This window comes from Scyliorhinus torazame, chromosome 11 (assembly GCF_047496885.1).
Source record: "Scyliorhinus torazame isolate Kashiwa2021f chromosome 11, sScyTor2.1, whole genome shotgun sequence".
NCBI classification, from domain to species: Eukaryota; Metazoa; Chordata; class Chondrichthyes; order Carcharhiniformes; family Scyliorhinidae; genus Scyliorhinus; species Scyliorhinus torazame.
In genome coordinates, this window is record NC_092717.1 from 103,198,580 (window position 1) to 103,220,808 (window position 22,229).

The window sequence follows — 22,229 nt, forward strand, 5'->3', positions numbered from 1 at the left end:
ATTGGAGGCTGGACCATTGAATTGATTCAAAGCTGATCAGATAGATTTTAGACAGACAAAGTAGTCAAGGGTTATTGGGGGATAGGAAATAGAAAAGTGCAATTGAGACCACAACCAGATCAGCCATGATTTTATTGCCTTCCTGCCCCCAAGTCCTGTGTTCCTATGACTCTGACCAACTGAATACAAACAATGCAAGCAAATTAATCTGCTTGCATCTTCAAGATGTAATGAGGAGTGAGTTTACATATATAGATGACGCCTTTCACAAACTCGAGGTGTTGCAAAGTTCTTTCAAAGCTACAAGGCAAGGACCCATAAATAGCAATAAAACAAATGTCAAATCATTTTCATTTTGTTTAAGGTGTCAGGTGGGGAATAACAACACTGGGAGAACTCTTGCTTCTGTTTAACAATGCCGTGAGATCTTTAATCTCCACAGGAGAGGGCTGACTGGGCCTTGGTTTAACATCTTTTTTAAAAAAACATTTTATTGAGGCATTTATGGTTTTAGAACAATAAAAGGTACAAATACAAATGTAAATCTAGTTCAGTGCGTAACACATCCCTCCATCTCCCACTGTTCCCGCCTAATCTAAACTCCCCCCCCCCCCCCACCCCACTGAACTGAATCTGCTGACCATTTAGTTTTCTCTGAAGAAGTCGATAAATGGCTGCCACCTCCGAACGAACCGTAACGTTGATCCTCTCAGGGCGAACTTAATTTTTTCAAGACTGAGAAACCCGGCCATGTCGCTAACCCATACCCCTGATATCAGGGGCTTCGAGTCCCTCCACACTAGTAATATCCATCTCCGGGCTACCAAGGAGACAAAGGCTAAAACATCAGCCTCTCTCGCCCAGTGGACTCCCGGGTCTTCCGACACTCCAAAAAATCGCCACCTCTGGACTCAGTGCCACCCTCGTTTTTAGTACCGTGGATATGACGTCCGCAAATCCCTGCCAGGATCCCCTAAGCTTCGGGCATGCCCACAACATTTGGACATGGTTTGCAAGCCCTCCCGCATACCTCACACACCTGTCCTCCACCCCAAAAAATCTGCTCATCTGGGCCACCGTCATGTGTGCCTGGTGAACCCCATTGAATTGTATCAGACTGAGCCTTGCACATAATGAGGACAAAAGCTAAAGAGAAAATGCTGGAAAATCTCAGCAAGTCTGGCAGCATCTGGAGGGAGAGAAAAGAGCTAACGTTTCGAGTCCGATGACTCAATGTCAAAGCTAACAGACAGAGAAAGTGGGAAATATTTATACTGTGGAGTGAGAATGAAAGAGGAGTCATAGCCACAGAAACCCAGGGAAACCGGGTGCTAATGGCCACAGAAACCAAGGGGAAAGAGTGCTAATGGCAGTCCCCAGAGAGGACACTTTCTCTGTCTGTTAGCTTTGACAAAGCTTTGACAGAGTCATCGGACTCGAAACATTAGCTCTTTTCTCTCCCTACAGATGCTGCCAGACTTGCTGAGATTTTCCAGCATTTTCTCTTTCGTACATAATGAGGACATGTTGACTCTGCTCAGAGCATCCTCCCACAGGCCCGCCTCTAGCTCCTTACCCAGCCCATCTTCCCGTTTACATTTTATCTCACCTATCTGGGTTTCCTCCCACTCCATAAGTTCTTTATAGATTTCCAATACCTTCCCCTCGCCCACCCCCGTCCTAGAAACTCCATTGTCCTGTATCCCCTGCGGCGGTAAACGCGTGTTATAACCTGCCTACTTACCATTGGCTGGGGACTAATGACAATCCCACAATCCTGTGGGGGTATGAGCTTCCCCAATGAGGGGGCGGAGAAACCATTAGTAAACTCCTAGTATAAATAAAGCTGGCCAGTTTAGGAACCAGCAGGAAGGAGAGTGCAGCAAGGGAAGTTGTTGCTGCCTATATATATATATATATATATATATATATGTTATTGTAAATAAATGTTATTACTTTGTATCCTTAAAACTCATGCTGGATTCTTCGTGGCCCTCACAAAACTGGTGACGAAGGTTAAAGTGAATAGCTGTCTACACTGCTGAAGCCACCTCCCTGGATTTTTGTTGGATACAGGTTGGAAGTTGTTTTCTATTATACCATGCCTCTGTACGGACGTTTGGATGTTTTTGATGCTGCACTGGAAAGCTGGAACCAGTACACACAACGAATGCATTACTATTTCCGGGCAAACATTATCACCGAAAACGAGCGTCAGGTGGTCATATTGCTCACCGCCTGCAGCCCGCATACGTTGGGGTGATTAGGAGCCTTACGTACCCAGCTGCGCCGGACTACAAAACGTTTGATGAACTTGTGAATATAGTGTGGCAACATTTTAACCTAACCCCATCCACGATAGTCCAGCGTTACCGGTTTAATACCGCTGAGAGGACCCCTGGAGAATCCCTTGCCGATTTTCTATCCAGGCTACGCAGGATCTGCGGAGTACTGTGACTATGGTGAGACCTTGTCAGAAATGTTACGCGACCGTTTGGTTTGCGGTATTAACAATGCGGCCACCCAGAGAAAGTTGTTAGCTGAGCCAACATTGACTTTTCAACAGGCCATTCAAATAGTATTGTCCCAAGAGAGCGCAGAACGAGGCGTGCAGGAGCTACAGGGAACGGAAGTGCATTTCCACCTGCGAAGCTTGCAGGTGGACTCTCGTTCACAAAATTAGATATGAGTCACGCCTACCTGCAGTTGGAGTTGGACCCTGCCTCTCGACCATATGTAACAATTAATATACACGGTTGCCCTTTGGAGTATCCTCTGCCTGCGCAATTTTTCAACGTGTTATGGAGGGCATTTTGAGGTTTACCACGTGTTGCTGTCGACTTAGATGACGTTTTGATTACAGGGACGTCGGAGCAGGAACATTTGGAAAATCTGGGGGCTGTCCTTAGACGCCTTTCAGAGGCTGGAGTCCGTTTACGTCGCACAAAGTGCGTATTTCAGGCAAAGGAAGTAGTCTACCTAGGTTATCGGGTGGACCGCGAAGGTTTGCACCCCGTCGCAGAGAAGGTGCGTGCAATTCAACAGGCCCCCGCCCCGACTGACACTTCGCATCTTCGTTCTTTTCTCGGTCTCGTAAACTATTACGGGAAGTTCCTCCCCAATCTGGCAACTACGCTGGCCCCTTTGCACCTTCTGCTAAAGAAAAATCACACCAGGGTTTGGGGTCAGCCGCAAGAAACCGCTTTCCGGCGGGTAAAGCAACAATTGCCGTCGTCTGGGTTACTAACCCACTATGATCCTGGGAAGCCTTTGCTCGTCACATGTGATGCATCCCCGTATGGTATTGGGGCCGTCCTGTCCCACAAGATGGAGAACGGGGCCTAGCGACCGATAGATTTCGCGTCCCGCACTTTGACTGCAGCGGAGAAAAGGTACGTGCAGATCGAGAAGGAGGGCCTGGCAGTGGTTTATGCGGTGAAACGCTTCCACCAGTAAGTGTATGGCCGCCATTTCACTATTGTGACTGATCATAAGCCTCTGCTGGGACTTTTCAGAGAGGATAAGCCAATACCGCCCATTGCTTCCGCACGGATCCAGCGCTGGGCTTTGTTGCTTGCTGCATACGTGTATTCTCTGGAGCACAAACCATGCCGGCGCCCGGGGGTTTCCCGACGGCGTGGGGCTGCCCCACAATGGGAAACCCCATTGACCGGCCGGTGTTACGGAGACTCCCGCCGGCCGGTCGGGGCAGAAATGTGGCGGGGTGGGTAGGAGAATTTCGTCCATGGATCCTTGAAAAGGGCCTGCGAAATCTGCATACTAAGACTCCCGCCGGCGGAGAATGACGCCCCTGGTTCCTTCTATTAATTGACGCCCAGTCTAAATGGCTAGAGGTGCATAGGATGCAGGGGACAACGTCCTGCGCAACAATTGAAAAGATGCGTTTGTCGTTTAGTACGCATGGCCTCCCCGAGGTGCTGGTCACGGATAACGGCACTCCATTCACGAGTGAGGAGTTTGCGAGGTTCACGAAGGTGAACGGCATACGCCATATCCGCACTGCCCTTTACCAGCCAGCTTCAAATGGGTTGGCAGAGCGCGCAGTGCAGACATTCAAAAGTAGCCTAAAGAAGCAGTCTTCCAGATCAATGGACACGAGACTGGCTCGCTTTTTGTTTACGTATAGGACCACCCCCCATGTGGTGACTGGGGTAGCTCCCGCAGAACTCCTAATGGGCCGGAGACTTCGCACCCGCCTTAGTATGGTTTTCCCAGACATTGGCACAAAAGTACGCAGCACACAAGAACGGCAGGGACAGGGATTTTCTCGGCATCGGCCGATTCGGCAGTTTGCACCCGGTGACCCAGTGTTCGTTCGGAATTTTGCTGGTGGTGCCCAGTGGGTTCCTGGTGTAATCTTTTGCCAAACGGGCCCTATATCTTACCAGGTGCAAGCCCAGGGTAGTCTCCAGCACAAACATGTAGACCACGTTCGGTCCAGAAGACTATCCCCTCAAAAGATTCCCCGCCCCCGGAGCTCATTTCTACAGCCGCAGAGACCAGAGATAAGGGAAGGTAGTCCTCACAATCTTCCACTGGTGCCTCACTCGAAGCCTGCGCAGGTCGTTACAGAACCGAATGGAGATAGAGACGCTGACATGACGGAGGCAGCAGACTCTGACTCCGAGATGGAGACACAGGATGCATCAGAGGGGGAATCCTCGGGTCCACGGGCCGTGGATGTACAACCGTTGCGCCGTTCATCACGGAAGCGCCGGTCTCCGTCTCGTTACACGCCGCCTGATCCAGCGCTGCGTGCAAATGGTGTCCGGCCTGCGGCAAAACGAGTCCGACGCCCTCCTTCGCCAGGGTCTTCGGTGGATTCCTTGGACTTTGGGGGGGGGGGGGGGGGGGGGGGATGTTATAACCTGCTTACTTACCATTGGCCGGGGACTAATGACAATCCCACAATCCTGTGGGAGTATGAGCTTCCCCAATGAGGGGGGGCGGCGAAACCATCAATAAACCCCTAGTATAAATAAAGCTGGCCAGTTTAGGAACCAGCAGGAAGGAGTGTGCAGCAAGGGAAGTTGCTGCTGCTGTATATATGTTATTGTAAATAAATGTTTTTACTTTGTATCCTTAAAACTCGTGCTGGATTCTTCTTGGCCCTCACAAAAAAGCGGAAAGGTCAAAACCTGCCATCGCACAAAATCCCTTACCTGCAGATACTGAAACCCATTCCCTCCCGGCAATTCAAACTCCTCCTCCAAGTCCTTTCAACAGGGAAAGCTCCCATCAATAAACAGATACCCCAGCCTCTGAATCCCTGCTCAATGCCACCTCAAACCCCCCCCTCCCACTATCCCCCCCGGGACAACCCGTTGATTACCACAAATTGGAGCCCACACCGACGCTCCCTCCACTCCCATATGCTTCCGCCACTGATCCCAGGCTCTCAGGACCGCAACTAGCAATGGGCCTGTGGAGTACCTGGCCGGCGAGAATGGCAGAGGAGCCGTTACCAATGCCCCCAAATTTGTGCCCTTACATGACGCCCCCTCCACCCACTCCCACACCGACCCCTCCCCCGCTACCCACTTCCTCATCATGGCTATATTTGCCGCCCAGTAGTAGTTCCTAAAGTTTGGCAGTGCCAGCCCTCTCCCCTCCCTTGGCTCCACTCCAACTGCACTTTCTTGATTCATGGGGTTTTAGCCGCCCACACAAACCCAGAGATCACCCTATTCACCCGTTTAAAAAAGGCCTTTGGTATAAAAATATGGAGGCACTGGAAACCAAACAAAAATCTCAGGAGAACCATCATTTTTATGGTCTATACCCTCCCCGCCAGTGACAACGGAAGCATGTCCCATCTCCGAAAGTCCTCCTTCGTTTGTTCAACTAGCGGGTCAGATTTAATTTATGCAACTGCTCCCATCCCCGTGCCACTTGAATGCCCAAGTAGCGAAAACTCCCTCCCACCACTTTAAACAGCAACTCCCCCCAGCCTCCTCTCCTGCCCCCTCGCCTGGATCACAAAAACCTCGCTTTTACCCATATTCAGTTTGTACCCAGAGAACCGGCCAAATTCTCCTAAGATCCGCATAACCTCCTCCATCCCCCCTAATGGGTCAGAAATATATAGGAGTAGGTAGTCTGCATATAACGAGACCCTGTTTTCCAAACCCCCCCCCCCACCGGATTAGCCCCTTCAAGTCCTTTGGCGCTCTCAGCGCCATCGGCTCTATGGCCAAGGCAAACAACAGTGGGGAGAGGGGACATCCTTGCCTTGTCCCCCGATGCAGTCTAAAGTAGTCCGAACTCACCCGTTTCGTCTGCACATTCGCCACCGATGCCTGGTACAGTAACCAAACCCAGTCAATAAAGCCCTGCCCAAACCCAAACCGTCCCAGGACCTCCCACAAATAATTCCATTCCACCCGGTCGAAGGCCTTCTCGGCGTCCATAGCGACCACCAACTCTGCCTCCTCCCCCTCGGAGGACATCATGATCACATTAAGGAACTTCCTAACATTGGCCATTAGCTGCCTGCCTTCAACAAACCCTGACTGGTCTTCCCCATCACCCCCGGAACACAATCCTCAAGGCGAGAATTTTGGCCAACAATTTGGCATCGGCATTCAATAGAGAGATTGGTCTGTATGACCCACATTGCTCTGGGTCCTTCTCCCGCTTCAGGATCAATGAAATCGAAACCTATGACATTGTTGGGGGAAGAACACCCCGCTCCCTTGCCTCATGAAATTACCCTCACCAGCAGCGGGCCCAGTATCCCAGAAAACATCTTGTAAAACTCCACTGGATAGTCATACTGTCCCAGGGGCTTGTCCGACTGCATGGCCTCCAATCCCTCTACTACTTCCACAATCCCGATCGGGGCTCCCAACCCCATCACCAACCCTTACCCCATCTTCGGAAACTCCAACCTTTCCAAAAACTGCCTCATCCCTCCACCCCAGCTGGGGGCTCCAACTCATACAGCCAAGTGCAATACTCCTTGAACACCCCATTCATCCCCGTTGGGTCTGTGTTTCCTCCTCTGTCCTTCACTCATCCTATCTCCCTGACCGCCTCCCTTTTCCTTAGCTGGTGTGCTAGCATCCTACTGGCCTTCTCATCATACTCATATACCGTCCCCCTTGCCTTCCTCAAGTACCCACCGCCTTCCCTGTGGATATCAGACCAAACTCCATCTGCAGCTTCTGCCGCTCCTTCAACAATCCCGCCTCCGGAGCTTCAGAATATCTTCTATCCACCTGGAGTATTTCTCCAACAAGCCTATCCATCTCTGCTCACTGCGTCTTCTCCCTAATGGCCCTTATCGAAATTAGCTCCCCCCTAACCACTGCCTTCAGCGCTTCCCACACCGTTGCTGCCGAAACTTCCCCCATATCATTTATCTCCAAATAATTCTGGATGGCCTCCCTCACCCACCTGCACCCCCCCTCATCTGCTAATAGTCCTATATCCAATCTCCATTGTGGGCGCTGACCCCCCTCTTTGCTCACCCATAGATCCACCCAGCGTAACGCATGGTCCGACACAACAATCGTACTCGGCATCCACCACCCCCGCCAGCAAAGACCTATTCAAAATGAAAAAAATCAATCCGGGAGTACACTTTGTAAACTTTGAGAAAAAAGAAAACTCCTTCACTCTTGGCCGTCCGAACCTCCACGGATCTACCCCCCTCCCATCTGTTCCATAAACCCCTTTAACTCCTTTGCCGCTGCTGGCACCTTCCCTGTTCTTGAACTCGACCGATTCAACCTCTGATCAATAACCGTATTAAAGTCCCCCCATGATCAACCTATGCGAGTCCAGGTCCGGAATCTCCCCCAACACCCGCCTCAAACTCCATGTCATCCCAATTTGGTGCGCAAATATTCACTAATCCCACCGGCAACCCGTCCTGCTTCCCACTCACCATGACATACCTGCTCCCTGGGTCAGCCACTTTATTTCCTACCTCAAATGACACCCCGTTTATTGATCAAGATCGCAACCCCCCTAGTTTTAGAGTCTAGCCCTGCATGAAATACCTGCCCAACCCACCCTTCCTCAGTCTGGTCTGATCCACTATCCTCAGGTGTGTCTCCTGTAGCATTGCCACGTCCGCCTTTAAATGTGCAAACACGCGAGCCACCCCCCCCCCGGATTAACCATTGCCCTTCTTAGGCCAACCTCCAGCTCGCGTCCCGTGCCTCCTCAGGCCCGCCCTCGGGTGCCCACTGTCATCGACCTCCAATTTGTCTCCCAACACCAGACCCTCCCCTGTCAGCGGAACAATTCCCCTCTCCGACTAACAAAATAACAATCCGAACCCCTCCCATATCAAACTGGTCAGCTGCCAGCCCCCGATTGCGCTTCTGTGAGCTAGCCCGCCCAGCTAGCCTGGTAATCGCTGCCCATGGCGCCAAGCATCCTACCCCCTACTGATTTCTCCGCCCCCCCCCCCACTCAAACATACTAATGCAAAACATAACAATCCCCAACAAACACAAAGAAGAAAATTCCATCCATCATCCCCCACCAAGAACAAAGTTCACCTGCATACAAAACTGAGCAACAGCCCAAACAATTGGTACAAAAACACTACATAAACAGCCCAAAAAGAAAAGAAATTCAACAGCATAGGCACAATATTACTCGCCATCAGGTTAAATGTCCTCCATCACCTGCCAGTCCCGAGTCCTTAACAAAGTTCATCGCCTCATCCGGCGAAACCGAAATAAAGTTCTTGACCCTCATAAGGTGACCCACAACCGAGCTGGGTACAACATGCGGAACTTCAGCCCCTTCTTGAGGAGGGACGATTTAACTTTGTTGAAGCTCGCCCTTCTTTTGGCCAGTTCCGCACCCAAGTCCTGGTAAATGCGCAGCTCGTTATTTTCCCATTTACAGCTCCTGGTTTGCCTGCCCCACCTCAAGATCTATTCCTTATCCAGGAACCGGTGCATTCGTAACACCATCGCTCTAGGCAGCTCATTCATCCGTGGCTTCCTCGCAAGCGTTCTATGCGTCCTGTCCACTTCCATGGGTCGAGTAAACCCACCTTCCCCCAGCACCTTCTCAAACTTATGCGCCACATATGTCCCTGCGACCGATCCCTCAATGCCCTCCAGTAGGCCAACGATCCTCAGGTTCTGCCTGCGTGACCTGTTCTCCAGATCCTCCACCTGCTCCTGCAGCCTTTTCTGGTGATCCCTAGTCAGCTCCATCTCCGTCCCCAGCGTGGTTAGCTGGTCCTCGTGCTCAGCCACTGCTTCTTCCACCTTCTGGATCGCCCCAACAATCTCTCCTTTGCAGACCACTTCTGGTCCACGACTCCATAAACTGGTGGGGTATTCGTCTCCTCTACCTCCCCAGTCTCCAATTTTACCAATTAAATCCCCCAGTCGCTGTTACAAGGGGGCATAACAATAAGGTTCATGGTGGAAGATATAGGAAGGATGTCAGAGGTAGGGTCTTTACTCAGAGAGTGGTTGGGGAGTGGAATGCACTCCCAGCTATGGTAGTGGAGTCGGACACTTTAGGAACTTTCAAGCGGTTATTGGATAGGCATATGGAGTGCACTAGAATGATTGGGAGTAGGTTGATTTGATCTTAGTTTCAGACTAGTTTGGCACAACATCGTGGGCCGAAGGGCCTGTACTGTGCTGTACAGTTCTATGTTCTATAAGTCGGGGGGAAAGGTCCCAAAGGTCCATCACGAGCGGGAGCTACCAAATAAGCGACCTCTCACTCCATGGCCGCCACTGGAAGTCATCTTGGTTTAACATCTTATGCAAAAGGTAGCACCTCAAACAATGCAGTGTTCCCTCAGTCGTGCATCAAAATGTCAGACTTGATTACATGCTCAAAGTCCTGGAATGGGGCTTGAACCTTATGATTCAAGAAGCCAAAGTGCTATCACTGAGCCTAGGCAAATACCTTAAGTAGTCGCACAGAAACATTATTTATTCCAGCAGCAAGTCATTTATTTGCTTTGAGAATGGTGTATAGTACACAGAAACAGAGAAAAAAGATACTAACCTGCTGCACAAAGTCATCTCACTAGCGTTCAACTCAAAGATCTTCATAGCTTTACAACAACTTGTCCACAGGTCACATGAATGGGACAGGTCAGTGACAATCAATGAACATACAAAAGGGTATTTGAGGCAATTATACCCCAAATTTGTTGAAAAAAATTAAATTCAAGGCATTCTCCTCCTTCCCCTCAACATAAATAACAAATCTAAAATTGGAAAAATTGAATCATTGGCTCTCCCTGCTACCATCCAACTCAACACAGGTCTCAATGTGAGGTTGAATACAAAACTATTCAATTCCGTATTTCACTGCAACAACTGTAAATTGGAGGCATAAATGCACAATGTATTAAAAACAACTTGCAATTCAAGCTCGTTTATAATTTTTTTATGGACTTAACTATCATAGAATAGTACAGACAGTAGGTGATCATTGAATCCCGATGGAAAGTTAAAAAATTTAATTCAAAAGTCACAATTGCAATGAGATACAAAGCTTCTGTGCTTCTTTTACCCAGAAGTAAATTTAAGAAGAAGAAGAATTGAAAATCCAATGGAAGCAAGAGACTACAATCCCATTTCTTCTTTACAATGGCCACTGTTGCACGGCTTTGGTGAAACAAAAATGTTCAAATTAACAATGTTCAAACAATTAATCTAAAATATCAATTCACTGAAACTCTTTTAAAAAGCATACAATTTTACAGCATACTTATTTGGCAATTTATCCTGTAATCCCATGAATCTAGCAATCACAAATAAGGAGTACTGGTGGCATAACTTGTATACCAAGCACAAGGGGATCAGTTATATCAGTTGGCTGGACAGCTGGTTCATGATGTGGAGCAATGCCAACAGCATAGGTTCAATTGCCATACCGGCTAAGGCCCTGCCTTCTCAACCTTGCTTAAATCATCACCGGCCAGCTCTTTCTCAAAGGGAGGAGCAGCCTATGGATCTCTGGGACTAAGCACAATGGTTCTGAGTCTGAATTCCAAGAATTTCTCCAAAAGGGATAGTTAGTTTCCAGGTAGACTGAATAAATCAAGATAATTTGTACGTTTTATTTGATATAGGAGCAGAATTGGGCGTTTGGCCCATTGAGTCTGCTGTACATTCGATCATGGTTGATGTCGTCCTGGCCTTAACTCCACCGTTCATCATAACCCTTCAACCCAATACCAGTTATAAATCTGTCTAACTCCTCCTTAAATTTACTCACTGTCCAAGGATGTGCTGAACAGTCACACATCAGATGGCTCTCCTCCAGAATATAGTAAAATAGGCACTTTTGTCCAAATTTAGCCAACAAAGAACAAAACAGCACAGGCCCTCCAAGCCTGTACTGGTCACAACACCAACCTTGGCCAAAACCCTCAGCACTTCCTCGTGCCGTATCCCTCTATACCCATCCTATCCATGTATTTGTCAAGGTACCTTTTGAACGCCACTAATGTATCTGCTTCCGCAACCTCCTCTGGCAACGCATTCCAGGCACTCACCACCCTCTGCGTAAAAAACCTGCCTCGCACAGCTCCTCTAAACTTTGCCCTACGGACCTTAAACCGATGTCCTTTAGTGACTAACCCCTCCACCCTGGGAAAGAGTGCCTGCCCATCCATTCTATCCATGCCCCTCATAATCTTGTAGCCTTTATCATGTTACCCCATAACCTCCGTCTTGCTAATGAAAATAGTCCCAGTGTATTCAGCCTCCCCGCATAGCTAACACCCTCCAGACCAGGCAACATCCTGGTAAATCTCCTCTGCACCCTCTCCAAAGCCTTCACATCCTTCTGGTAGTGTGGCAACCAGAAATGTGCAAAATATTCCAATTGCGGCCTTACCAAGGTTCTATATAACTGTAGCATGACTTGCTAGTTTTTATACTCGATGCTCCGTCCAATGAAGGCAAGCATTCCGTATGCTTTTTGACTACTTTGTCCACTTGTGTTGCCACTTTCAAAGATCTGTGGACCTGCACGCCCAGATCTCTCTGACTTTCTATATTCCTAAGAGTTTTGCCATTTACGGTATATTTCCCCACTTATGTTAGACCTACTAAAATGCATTACCTCACATTTGTCTAGATTAAACTCTATTTGCCATTTCTTTGCCCAAGTCTCCAACCTATTTATGTCCTGCTGTATCTTCTGATAATCCTCATCTATCTGCTACTCCACCAACCTTGGTTTCATCCGCGAACTTACTAATCAGATCAGCTACATTTTCCTCCAAATAGTTTATGTACACCACAAACAACAGAGGCCCAACACAGATTCCTGTGGAACCCTACTAGTTACATCCTTCCATTCAGAAAAACTCCCTTCCACTGCTACCCTTTGCCTTCTGTGACAAAGCCAGTTCTGTATCTAACTTACCACATCACTTTAACCAGTAATGCTATTCCCCCACCCCTTTTACATCCCCCTCTATCTCTCCTGAAGCATTTATATCCTCCAACATTCAGCTGCCAATCCTGCCCTTCTTTTAACCACGTTTCTGTGATAGCCACAACATTATAATTCCGAGTACTAATAAGTGCTCTCAGTTAATCTGCCTTACCCTCTATACTTCTGGCTTTGAAACAAATACACTTCAAATCACTGTGTTTTAGTAGACAGGGTGATGAAAAAATTAAATGAAATGAAAATGAAAGAAAGGTTGGGCTGGTTTAGCAAAGTGGGCTAAACAGCTGGCTTGTGATGCAGAACAAGGCCAGCAGCGCGAGTTCAATTCCCATACTGGCCTCCCGGAACAGGCGTCGGAATGTGGCGACTAGGGGCTTTTCACAGTAACTTCATTGAAGCCTACTTGTGACAATAAGCGATTTTCATTTCATTTCATGTTATTTTTGTTCTCTATTTTTTGTTCTCTATTTCTCCTTCAGTTAATACACCTTCTAAACTAGCGCTCTGGTTCCCACCCCCTGACATACTAGTTTAAATCCTCCTCTCGCAAACCTCCAAGTCAGGATATTGGTGCCCTTCAGTTTAGGTGCAACCCGTCCTTCTTGTACAGGTCACACCTACCCCAGAAAAGATCCCAGGGTCCAGAAATCTGAAACCCTTCCTCCTACACCACCAGTTTAGCCATGTATTTAACTGTACTATCCTCCTATTTCTAGCCTCACTGGCAGGTGGCACAGGTAGTAATCCTGAGATTACAACCTGAGAGGTCCTGCTTTTCAGCTTACTGCCCAACTCCCTGAACTCCTTCTACAGGACCTCATCACTCTTCCTACCTATGTCGTTAGTACCCAAGTGTACTACTGTGGTAATACCAGGTATTGCGGTACCTGAGAGGTGGATGATCATTGGCTAGACCCAGGAGTCTACCATTGGCTGATGTACACAGCTCCGTCCTGAGAGGTGGAGTATAAGAACAAATGCCGTCCCAGCAGCCTTCACTTTCTGCATCGAAGCTGCTGCGGAAGAGTTCTAGCAGATTAAAGCCTATTAGTTATGACTCACCTTGTCTTCAGAGTAATTGATTGCGCATCAATTTAATCTGCTACAACTTCAGTGAAAGGATGGATCTCCGTATCAAACCGGAGTGCCTTCAGCTCAGCCCCCACGCGGACAACTCTGCTGCTATTTTCAAACATTGGCTGGCATGCTTTAAGGGCTACCTCAACACTGCCGCCGACACCCCCACGGAAGGACAAAAGCTGCATCTCCTACGCTCACGGGTCAGCCCTGGGATCTACCCTCCATTCGAGGAAGCGGTGAATTATGCTGCCACGATCGAGCTGCTAGAAGGACATTATATCCGCCCTGTGAACCAGGTCTACGCTCGTCACCTGCTGGCGACTAGGAGGCAAAGCCCCGAGGAAACGTTGGAAGACTTCTACCGGGCGCTGCTGGTGCTGGGCCGAAACTGTGGCTGCCCGTCAGTTTCGGGGAACGAGCACACGGAACTTTTGACCAGGGATGCTTTCGTGGCAGGTATGGCCTCCCCCGATATCCGCCGAAGGCTCCTAGAAATGGACACTCTGGGACTTGCAGAGGCACGGGCCCTGGCGGGGTCCATGAACGTTGCATATAAAAACGCGCTGTCCTTTGCTTCTGATCGTGCGGCGGCCCCCTGTGCTGCGTGGCACCCCATAGCGGCAGCCCCTCAGACCTTCCCGACATCGCAAGCCGGCGCGGCGAGACGGCCCGCTAACGCTGCCGGACACCGCTGTTTCTTCTGCAGGCTGGCGAATCATCCCCGCCCGCGCTGCCCGGCCCGCACCGCCACCTGCAAAGGGTGCAGCAAGAAGGGCCACGATGTGGGGGTCTGCCAGGCCTGCACCGTGGCCGCGGTCTCCAGCGACAATCGGCAACCCCCCTTTCAGGCCCCGACAGCCCAGCGCTCACCGCCATCCCCCTATCCTAAAACCACGTGCGACCGGCGGGCGCAGCCATTTTGCCCCCCGGACACCACGCTGGACGGGTGGGCACCGCTAATTTGTCCCTCGCCGCCGCCATCTTCTTCATCCCCGGACACCATGTGCGACCCATGGGTGACGCCATCTTGGATGGGGCCCCAGTCCCCCAGCACAGCCGACTAAATGCTGCCCGACCCAAACTCTCCATTACTGCAGCTGGCCTCGGTGACTCTGGACCAGAGTCGGCCCCGGACCCTGGCGAAAGCTACAACGACGATCTCCATCAACGGCCACGAGACGTCGTGCCTGATCGACTCTGGGAGCAAGGAAAGCTTTGTTCACCCTGACACGGTAAGGCGCTGTTCTCATCACCCATCCCGTAACTCAAAGGATCTCCCTGGCCTCCGGGTCACACGCGGTGGAGATAAAGGGGTTCTGCCTAGCGAACCTCACTGTCCAAGGCAGGGAATTCCACAATTTCCACCTGTATGTCCTGCCGCACCTCTGCGCAGCCACCCTCCTTGGGCTGGATTTCCAGTGCCATCTGCAAAGCCTGACTTTTAAATTCGGCGGCCCTATACCCCCCCTTACTGTCTGCGGCCTCGTGACCCTTAAGGTCGATCCGCCTTCCCTGTTTGCGAACCTCACCCTGGATTGCAAACCCGTCGCCACCAGGAGCAGACGGTACAGTGCCCAGGACCAGACCTTTATCAGGTCGGAGGTCCAGAGGCTGCTGAGGGAAGGGGTTATCGAAGCGAGCAACAGTCCCTGGAGAGCTCAAGTAGTGGTGTTAAAAACCGGGAATAAACATAGGATGGTCATTGACTACAGCCAGACCATCAACAGGTTTATGCAGCTGGATGCGTACCCTCTCCCCCGTATAGCCGACCTGGTGAACAGGATCACGCAATACAAGGTTTTCTCCACGGTGTGCCTACCACCAGCTCCGTAATGGTGACCGCCAGTACATTGCCTTCGAAGCAGACGGGCGGCTCTATCACTTTTTAATTGGGTTCCCTTCGGTGTCACAAATGGGGTCTCGGTCTTCCAACGAGAGATGGACTGAATGGTTGACCAGTACGGCTTACACGCAACTTTCCCGTATCTGGATAACGTCACAATCTGCGGCCATGACCAGCAGGACCACGACACCAACCTCTGCAAATTTCTCCAGACCGCGAAAATCCTTAAATCTGACATACAATAAGGATAAATGCGTGTTTAGCACCGACCGCCTAGCCATTCTAGTGTGCGAAGTGGAGTCATAGGCCCCAACCCTGAGCGCATGCGCCCCCTCATGGAGTTCCCCTTCCCTCACTGCCCCAAGGCCCTAAAGCGCTGCCTCGGGGTCTTCAGCTTTTATGTACAGTGGGTCCCCAATTACGCAGACAAAGCCCGACCCCTGATCCAGTCCACAACCTTCCCCCTGTCGACGGAGGCCCGCCAGGCCTTCAGCCGCATCAAAGCAGACATTGCAAAAGCCACGATGCGCGCCATCGACGAGTCCCTCCCCTTCCAGGTCGAGAGCGATGCGTCCGACGTAGCTCTGGCGGCCACCCTCAACCAAGCGGGCAGGCCTGTGGCTTTCTTCTTCCGTACTCTTCATGCTTCCGAAATTCGCCACTCCTCGGTCGAAAAGGAGGCCCAGGCCATAGTAGAAGCGGTGCGACACTGGAGGCATTACCTGACCGGCAGGAGATTCACTCTCCTCACGGACCAACGGTCAGTTGCCTTCATGTTCGATAATGCGCAGCGGGGCAAGATTAAGAACGACAAGATCTTGCGGTGGAGGATAGAACTCTACACGAGATCTTGTACCGCCCAGGGAAGCTGAACGAGCCTCCTGATGCCCTGTCCCGAGGCACTTGCGCCACCGCACAAGTGGACCGCCTCCGAGCCCTCCACGAGGACCTCTGCCACTCGGGGGGGTCACTCGTTTCTTTCATTTTATCAAGACCTGCAGCCTGCCCTACTCCATCGAGGAGGTCAGGACCGTCACCAGGGACTGCAAAATCTGCGCGAAGAGCAAGCCGCTCTTCTACCGGCCAGAGAGGGCGCACCTGATAAAGGCTTCCCGTCCCTTTGAACGCCTCATCATGGATTTCAAAGGCCCCCTCCCCTCCACCAACCGCAACACGTACTTCCTTAACGTGATTGACGAGTACTCCCAGTTCCCATTCACCATCCCCTGCCCAGACATGACCACAACCACCGTCATCAGGGCCCTCCAGGGTATCTTTACACTGTTCGGTTTCCCTGCATACATTCAGTGATAGGGGGTCCTCCTTTATGAGTGACGAACTGTGTCAATTCCTGCTCAGCAAGGGCATCGCCTCGAGCACGACGATAAGTTACAACCCCCGGGGAAACGGGCAGGTAGAGAGGGAGAACGGAACGGTCTGGAAGACCGTCCTGCTGGCCCTACGGTCCAGGAATCTCCCAGTCTCCCGCTGGCAGGAAGTCCTCCCGGTGGCCCTCCACTCCATCCGGTCACTGCTCTGTACAATCACGAACCAGACACCTCACGAACGTCTCCTTGTTTTCCCCAGGAAGTCCTCCTCAGGGACCTCGCTCCCAACCTGGCTAGCGACACCCGGACCCATCCTGCTTCGGAAACATGTGAGGGCGCACAAGTCGGACCCGTTGGTCGAGAGGGTCCACCTGCTGCACGCCAACCCCCAGTACGCCTACGTAGCGTTCCCTGACGGCCGCCAAGACACAGTCTCCCTTCGGGACCTGGCGCTCGCCGGAGCCCCATGCGCACCCGCACCATTGTCCCCACCCCACCCTCCCCACAGCACCTAACTGGAGGGTCAGTACTCCCGCCGCCCCTGCCTAGGCCCGAACACACACCGACGCCCCCTATAGGCGCCTTCCCCCCTTGTCCACCTTTTGCCCCAAAAGCGCCACCTAGGGGTGACGAAGCTGCCTGGGAGGACAACATCACGCTCCCGGAGTTGCAACCGCCGGGACCCCCATCAGAATCACCGCCGAAGCCCAGATGCTCCAGAAGGACGACCAGGCCACCCGATCGACTCATTGCTGCACTATGAACACTTTGTTAGTACCCTCGACATCACGGTACCTCCATACCTGGTCATACCATGCGAAAGGCGACTATTAACGCTGGCCATCACCCCGCCGGGCTCTTTTTTAACAGGGGGTGAATGTGGTAATACCAGGTATTGCGGTACCTGAGAGGTGGATGACCATTGGTTGGGGGGGGGGGGGGGGGGGCAGTGAAGAGTTATGGGTTATGTGGGTTTGTATTCTTTGTAGCGTTTGTTCCTGAAATGTTGTATTTGTGGATTTGTAAAAATATAAAATGTTTGTAATATTTGGTTAAGTTTGAAAATCTAATTAAAAGTTTTTCAAAATTATACCCAACGTTTTTCCCAATCTCCTAACCAACTGGCTTCCAATTCGCTGCATTCCCTACACTGACAATTCATGTACAATACTAACACAGTACGTTTTCCACAATTTATGTTTTAAGGTAACTTTTCAAAACAGTGGGTTTGATTGCCAGGTGAGCTTGAACCTGTAAGAATCATGCAAAACGGTCTTTGCATGCTCCCTTGGCCCACATCATTCATATCACTACAATCATGAATGTTACAAAAGCCAGATAAATTACCTTGCAATCGATCACCTTGAAATTAATTATTTAAAATTCTGCCAGCTATCTCCAGAGCCTGCTCCATGCCATTAAATAGCATGGAGCTACTCCAACTGTTCTGCTGGCAGTTAGGGAAAATATCTCATTTGTGACTGCACAAGCGAGGGACTCCCATTTGAACAACCCTGCCATCACAGGGTTTGGGATAAGTTGCATATCCTCCACTATTGGCAGACCAGCTCCTCAACGGTGGAGCAGACGGGCAAAGATCCCCAAACATGAGGCCATGTGTATTCAAGAGAGAACCTGAAAGATTAACAAGGATTTTTTTAAATAAATGTAAAACTCTGGCCTGCTACAGAGCTAACAGACATAATAGGCTCTCACATAACATTAATCACATCAAATGTTCTTTAGTCCCAAGTTTGAAGCCATTTAAGGAAATTCTAACTTGAAATGGTTCATATCACAGCAAAATTTAAGTAAAGCTTTAATTCTTTTTAGGCAAGTGATAAATTAAAGGTACAATTACAATTAAAAAATAGTGACAACACAATAAATAGTTGCAGTCTTGTTGTAGAGAATTAATAAATTAAGGTTAGATATGACACTTTCAATCAACCATATTTACATTATGAATTTGGAAAGTTTATGAAACACATTTTTTCCCTGAGAATTATTACTTTGTTCATTTACATGTTGGAGTTCATTGCTTAATGTTTGCAACTTTCCATCTGGAAGGATCATTTTATGGAAGACTTCCAAAAGTTGAGAGTAGGTGAACGCATGAGAGGCCTTAGAAGGAGATTGTGTTTTATTCCTCTTCATGTTTCACATTTTACAATATCTTTCCTTTTTCCACAAAAAACAACATTCTGATCGAGAGATAAAGCCATCTCTTCTAACATCCAGTTAATGAGAGTACTGGAAAAGTACACTACTCCCATTGTCAGAATTCAACACGCACTGTAAAATGCAAACGCTACCAAGTAGCTTTTCAGCAAACATGAAATAATTTGATTCATATGACATATTTTTAAAAAAGATTCAATTGTTGAACAGTATTCCCGGCTCCTACTGTGGGGAGCAGTAGAGGAGAATCAGAGAGAATCATGAAGGAAATTTTTACTGTAAAGGTGATCCTACCTGATAAGTGTGCCAAATTATGAATCATAGAATCCCTGCAGTGCAGAAAGAGGCCATTCGGCCCATCAAGTCTGCACCGACTCTCTGAAAGAGCACCCCACCTAGGCCCAAACATCCACCCGAACCCCACCTAGGCACAATTTATCATGGCCGATCCACCTAACTCGCACCTCTTTGGACTCTGGGAGGAAACTGGAGCCCCCGGAGGAAATCCACGCAAACACTGGGAGAATGTACAAACTCCAAACAGCGAGTCACCCATGCCAGTATTGAATCCATGTCCCTGGCGCTGTGAGGCAGCAGTGCTAACCACCCCATTAACTCTAACCTTTTGCTTTCAAAAATCCATGCAATCTCTGGGCAATTAGGCAAAATGTACAAATTAAACGGTCACTGGTTTTAAGGCAGCAGGAATGGTGAGACCAGCAGCATGGATTCCTCTGAAGCCGATTCAGGTACACTGCAAGTAGCGAGAAATTTCAGTCCCATTGTGGTCCTCAATAGTGGCAAACGTCTCAGTGTTTTCCACTACTATAAGTTTCAGACCAAGACCAAAAGTCTGTATTTATATAGAAACTATAAATTTCAAAATAGACATTCAACTCTGTTATTCAAATAAGATTGATTTTATTTTTTTATTTTTTTATTTTATTTTTTTTTATTTTTATTTTTTTTTTTTAAAAGGTTCTAACATAATACCATGAGAAATTGAAAGAATGGGCCATTTAGTCCCTCGAGTCAGTTTCACCATTCTAAGCTCATAGCTGATCTAATTATGGCCTGAGCTGTGTGCCCCCCCCCCTCCCCCTCAATAACACCGGGCTCCCTTGTACGTCAAAAATCTGCCTAGTTCAGCTTTGCATATATTCAATGACCGAGCCTCCACTGCTTCATAGAGTAGACAATTGCAAGCATGAATGACCATTGAAATCCCCATCTTAAATGGGAAACCCCCTTATTTTAAAACTGTGGAACGGGTTCTAGATTTCTCCATTGAGGTAAACATTCTCTCAGCATCTACCATGTCAATCAGCTTCAGAGTCTTAGATGTGTTAAATGATAATTTATCATTCTTCTAAGCTCCAACGTGTATAGGTCCAAACTTTCCTCATCGGACAATCCCACTATCCCAATAATCAACTTATTGAACCTTCTCAGAACTGTTGCCAATGCAAGTATAACCCTCCTTAATAAGGGGATCAAAACTGTAATGGTGTGATCTTACCCTGCACAGTTCTAACAAGACTTCCCTACTTGAATTCTTAATTTCTTGCTGTACCAACATGGTAATTATTTGTCATTCATTTATACCAAAACATTCTGCAGTGTCTCTCTGTAACAACACAAGATATAGAAGCAGGGGTAGATCACATGGCCCACCAAGTCTGTTCCGCCATTCAACAGGATCATGGCTGATCTACTGCCTCAACGCCACTTTCTCACACACTTCCCACATCCCTCAATTCTTAGACACCAAATATCTGTCTATCTCAGCCTGAAATATATTCAATTATGAATTACCACAATCCTCTGTGATACAGAATTCCAAAGCTTACAACTCTTTTGAATGAAGATTAAGTAAATAATATTGTGGTTTTGTGCTCTTGCCATCAAAGTGGACCACCTCATTTTTTCCTGCATTATACTCAATCTGCCACATTTTTGCCCACTCACAACCTACTTTTATCCTCTCATAACTTGCATTCCTACCTATCTTTATATTATTGACATATCAACAACAAATTTGGATACAATACGCTCAGTTCCTTCATGCAAAACATTAATATTGATTGTAAATAGTTGAGACCTCATCACTGATCCCTCTGGTGCCCCGAGTTAGTTTTGTCATCCTGAAAATCATTCATTTATCCTGACGCTCTTCCTCCTGTTAGTTAGTCAATCCTTTACACACATAAAAATATCACCTTCAAAATCATGAGCTCTTATCCTGTGTAGTGCTTTTTGAAAACCCAAATACACTACATAGAACATAGAACATAGAACAATACAGCGCAGTACAGGCCCTTCGGCCCACGATGTTGCACCGAAACAAAAGCCATCTAACCTACACTATACCATTATCATCCATATGTTTATCCAATAAACTTTTAAATGCCCTCAATGTTGGCGAGTTCACTACTGTAGCAGGTAAGGCATTCCACGGCCTCACTACTCTTTGCGTAAAGAACCTACCTCTGAGCTCTGTCCTATATCTATTACCCCTCAGTTTAAAGTTATGTCCCCTCGTGCCAGCCATTTCCATCCGCGGGAGAAGGCTCTCACTGTCCACCCTATCCAACCCCCTGATCATTTTGTATGCCTCTATTAAGTCTCCTCTTAATCTTCTTCTCTCCAACGAAAACAACCTCAAGTCCATCAGCCTTTCCTCATAAGATTTTCCCTCCATACCAGGCAACATCCTGGTAAATCTCCTCTGCACCCGCTCCAAAGCCTCCACGTCCTTCCTATAATGCGGTGACCAGAACTGTACGCAATACTCCAAATGCGGCCGTACCAGAGTTTTGTACAGCTGCAACATGACCTCCTGACTCCGGAACTCAATCCCTCTACCAATAAAGGCCAACACTCCATAGGCCTTCTTCACCACCCTATCAACCTGGGTGGCGACTTTCAGGGATCTATGTACATGGACACCTAGATCCCTCTGCTCATCCACACTTTCAAGAACTTTTCCATTAGCCAAATATTCCACATTCCTGTTATTCCTTCCAAAGTGAATCACCTCACACTTCTCTACATTAAACTCCATTTGCCACCTCTCAGCCCAGCTCTGCAGCTTATCTATATCACTCTGTAACCTGCTACTTCCTTCCACACTATTCGCAACACCACCGACTTTAGTATCGTCTGCAAATTTACTCACCCACCCTTCTGCGCCTTCCTCTAGGTCATTGATAAAAATGACAAACAGCAACGGCCCCAGAACAGATCCTTGTGGTACTCCACTTGTGACTGAACGCCATTCTGAACATTTCCCATCAACCACCACCCTCTGTCTTCTTTCAGCTAGCCAATTTCTGATCCACATCTCTAAATCACCCTCAATCCCCAGC

At 48.8% G+C, this 22,229-nt stretch overlaps 1 protein-coding gene across 6 annotated transcripts in view; it reads right to left on the reverse strand.

Annotated features, from left to right (window-relative positions):
• Positions 1 to 22,229, reverse strand: part of LOC140385425 (ATP-binding cassette sub-family C member 9-like) — a 333,755-nt gene that overhangs the window by 223,931 nt on the left and 87,595 nt on the right. The gene's annotated exons all lie outside the window — the stretch shown is intronic.